The following is a 4,908-nucleotide window of genomic DNA, read 5'->3' on the forward strand; positions in this document are numbered from 1 at the left end:
CACACACACACACACACACAAACGTGTCAGCTGTTGTCTTGGTATGACAGTTCAAAAGCAGCACATCAGCATGTTTAAAAATCCACAGTCACTTCCACAATAGTTACTTAAAAACACACGTCTAAGCCTGCTAGAGTTGATACTGTTGAATTTTACAAACTAATGTGAGTACGAGTATTTACACTTGTGTAAATACTGTTGTTATATATATGTTATATAGGGAAACATATGCACTAAACCAAAAAATATGTCAAACTGACACTGTCATCACATCAGAAAAGACAAAATTTCAAATTAAAATTTGTCTGTGTCAAAATGGCGTCACAATTAGATTATAATGGATTTTTGGCACAAGGACCATGTGAGTGTGACACATTAAATATAGTGAAAATATATCAGTGAAAAAAACAACCAATTTTCAGAAGCCCTCTAGCGCCCCCAGGCGGCCCTTATTTTGAATACCACTAACGTAGAATATGTGGAACAGTGTAAAAAACATTTTTCATTCATACAGAAAATGTAATATATCTGTAGTTTCTATTAGCTTGAGATTAATACTTTCCAAATCTTTGGGCCAAAGCCTTTAGGAATTCTTTAGGAATTGGGTTAGACTTAAAAACCTGTGGCCTCAACCTGAGCTTTTACTGAAATTAATTCCATCGTAAGAGTTAACAGTTTGCTTTTTATTGTCGTTCAGGGTAAAACCTTAAAAAATGTCTCACCAGTTCTCGGCTGTAATTCCACAGCATCAGTCAAACCCTGTGAGGACTCCAGGGTCTGCGGAGGACAAGTCTTTGAAAAACACATCCATTGTCTGAGAGAAGTCAAAAGATGTTTTCAAAGACTGGACAGAGACGGTCAGAAGAGACCGTGAGCAGAGTTCACGTGTGGTCATGACAGTGACTGTAATGCACCTACAGTAAAGGCCAAATCAAGTCAATTCAAAGGAAGCTCTGTGACTCTGTGAAGGTCAGTCAAACCAGTAACTAAGTCATTGTTTAAGTTGCTTTGGGAAATCACTCCTAAGTGAAGTGATACCAGTGGACATGTGGACTCCATTTCCTCAACAGACACAGACAGGGCCGCGGTCCAGATTAAAGGTTACTCGTTTTTATCCTGTGGGAAAAGAAAGGCTGTCTTTTCGTTTCTGGTAAATATTATAACTCCAACATTAATCCTCAGATACAGTACTGGGAAAAAAAATTAAAAATTGGGCTGATTAGTTTGTAAATAAATAAATAAATAAAAACAGAACACAGAAAGACACACTGTATATCCCATCATTTCATCATCCATCTACTTATCATTATTATTATACACATCGTCATTTACACACACTGCGGGGTGTGTTTTCATTTCACCTCACATTTCAAATACTCTTTTTGTGTTACACCAGCTCCACTAGGGGCAGTATGTACAGTAACTCTATGGCTGACAAGTTGACTGACACTGTTTTCAAATGGACTCTAAGGGGACCATAGACTGACTAACATTTATCATAAAGTTAAATTTTGAAATAATCAGAATTATTTTCATATTAATAACCTCATCATTTAGATTCAATCCAAATAAAAACAGGTGTAAACATAAACATCTCCCTGCTGGTATTAGTGTTTCAACTCCAACAACTTACAGCATTAAATCGTTTCATTGAGGAACGTTGCTTTATCTAGATTGGTCATGATTAATTGTGATTAATCCACATATTATTATTATTTTACAGCAGATATTTTGAAGAAAAAAAACCATTTAAAATTTCAGCACAGTGTTTTAAATACAACACTTGTTTACATTGCATTAGTAAAACATGAAAACTCCGGGTTGCCTTGATGAAAGAATGATTGAGGGAACAGGTCAGCATACAAATCCATGCAGTGATATACGCATCTGGCGTTTTCTATTCCCTTTTCAGTCATATGACCCCGCAGCACGTCAGCGTTATAGCCACTGCTCAGGGAGCCATGTGATTTAATGACACGAGGTTCAACCTGTGAATGTAGACCATATATCATTTCCTCTCCCCTCCTCTACTCCCCTCTTCTCTCCTCCTCTTCTTTATCTCCCTACTTGTTTCTTAGTTCTTGCCTGATTTGGGCTATTGCTCTCTCTGCCCATACGAATTCACAGTCACCTCCCCTTCCTCACCCAGGAGGCCCACACAATAAGAGCTTAATGAAAAGGTACTTTACCCTGGTGGCTGTGCACTGGAGAGAAATCTTTAAATGTCACTGTTAATGGAGGGAATTAGCAGAGAGCAGCGTGTTCTGTTTCTACCGAGGAGTGTCTCCTGATGACATCCAGTGATACCTGTTTCAATTAGTTACACTGTGCATAGCCTGCTGAGGGAGGACTGATGCTGCGTTTCCGTGTTCGTATAACATCCGTTAGTGTATAGAGTACCTTCAGGTCATACACTTGATTTATCATGCCCAGGTCCGAGCTCTTTGGACAGCGCTTTTCGTGATTGCAGGGTATGACCGCAGATACAGCCATGACCCTGCTGCGACCCCATAAATGATGAGAGCGCGCAAAAAAAAAAGAAAAGAAAAAGAAAATCAGATGAAGCTGATCTGGTGGAGCTGATTGATTTGACTGTATGGTTTCACCGCATCATTTATTCTCCTATGGTCTACTTCCTTGAGCTAACTCACAGGTGCAATGGATCATGGCTGCAGTGAGCCTCAGAGGACTACAGTAAAAAAGAACGATGTTGCTCCCTGGGCATCAACGTCTACGGCAACAGTTTGCATGGAGAGGTGACAAAGAAAGTAATAGATACAAGTCGAAAATGAAATGAGATCTTGAAAATCTCAAATGAAATAAAACTTCATAAAACTTAGGCAGTTCCACAAAGGAAAGCCCCAAGTTTTATTTTACTCACTTCCCGTTTAGAGGAAAAAAACACCACAAATCATGACAGAAAAAGGTACAGTAAAGGTGAGGGAAATATAAAAATTCAAAAACCCTATCCCTAACACGTTCTGCTCCACCTTGTTGTCTGAAATTCTAAGTGTGGTATAAACATGGATGTCAATATCCTTTTTATTAACAGTGCTGTTTATGGGTAGGAGAAATTACTTTCTCTGCTTTCATACCATGTCACAGTGGACCACAGCCAATGTAGCATTTATCACTTTTGACCTTCTCCTTAACCCGACGGTGTCAGCAGCAGATATTTACAGTCTTACTCAGAAAAGGAGAAAAACGGGAATAAAGAACGAGAGGCAGTTAAGTGATTCATGGCCTCCGTCGTATCAGATCAGCTCTGAGTGAGCCGATCGTACATCTGCAAATGGGCAAATAACACAATTTGCTGATACAAAATCTTTACACCTAATTGGAGCACACCTTAACAGAATTTGCAGCGACACATCCGAAAAGCAACACCTGCTAATGGAAGACTTTGCCCGTGATGGACGCTGGACAACGATTTCCAGGGGATAAACAGATGTGCTGCGATCAGAAGTAGAGCAGGCCGCTACAGGGAGAACAGGGGGAGATGTCCACGTGATGGGCAGACTGCAGAGTGTGTGTCTGCAAAGTCATCTGAGGTCAGGCAGTCTACTGTACACACTGAAGCAAATGACGAAGCAGAGAGGACGGCCGAAGTCAAGTTCAATGAAGAGCCGCAAAGTTTCAGCTTCACAGAGGGAAATAAACTTCCAGACAAACAGTACCAGGTACTGTTGCCCTTGGCAAGAACTGTATTTGCTGTCATATTTTGTCACTTGTGACATTTAAAGTATAGTTTCAGTCTCCCACAGCAATACCTTTAAAATGAGTGTCACTCAAGAAGACTATACATTATTCTACATTTTTTACAGATAATCATAAAGCACTTTTGTTTCACTTGTTTCCTTTTGTATCCACCTACAGTATGCATTGTAGCCACTGACACTGTTTATTGAAGAGGAATGATGAACAAAATATTTATGTTTAAATAAAATACTTCAACGCTTAATCGACCCTGATCATCCAGTGTGTAACAAAAATATTACTAATAAACCTGTTAAATTTGTTGTTGTCAATTTTTTTTTCTGAAATCTCAGAAGCTTTCTCTACCACAAGGTGGCAGCCAACGGTACTGCTTATATGGACTCATGGTCAATAAGGCCATTAAACTATTAAATTATTTCCAAAGAAGAAGCTCAGAAACAGAAAATGAAAAGAGCCAATTGATTGATATTAGTGACACCCAGTGGTGAGGTTACATACATACAAACATACACTTATTTGAAGGAAATATGGCAAATTTTAGGTTTGTGATTTTTATGATCAGAGTGACAGAAGTGAAGATACAGAATCAGACTGTTGATTTTCTCTGGACATTCCAAAGCAGGAGCGATAGGGAAAGGGAGTGAGAGACCAGGGATTGGAGCAGAGCTGTGCTGGCTTTCCATCAGCCTTATTCACTGCACAGTCAGAGTGATAACTGTGTGATGATTCCTTTGACACCCCGCAGAAGACGGACTTGCTGGATCCCTACACTGGATGCAGCTCACATTTCATTTTGGCAAGACTTGACTTCAGTCCCAGGTCTTCACAGGCTGAATTACCAATTTTCCACTCACCTTCCTGCTGGATTAAGGGGCTGAAATATCCCTTTTATCAGAAGGTATTTTTCTCTGACAGCACAGATTAGCAAGCGGCAAATGCATTTAGCGATGCCAGGTTCATTTTCCTTGCTCATAATTGAGCTTCAAACAGGTCTAAAAAGATTTATTTTAGGTTCGTTCAAGGTCTTTGCTGCTTTTGTTCTATTCATTTTGCGATTTAAATTTCTCCAAAAATTTAAATCAAATGAAAAAAAAGAGTGCAACAGAGTTTTGCATTATAGCCGAGACCCTCAATCTGTTTACTCCTTATTTGTATTGACCTTATCGTGAAGACAAAGGACAATAACGGGGG

The sequence above is a fragment of the Cynoglossus semilaevis genome, chromosome 16, assembly GCF_000523025.1.
Source record: "Cynoglossus semilaevis isolate Cse_v1.0 chromosome 16, Cse_v1.0, whole genome shotgun sequence".
NCBI classification, from domain to species: domain Eukaryota; kingdom Metazoa; phylum Chordata; class Actinopteri; order Pleuronectiformes; family Cynoglossidae; genus Cynoglossus; species Cynoglossus semilaevis.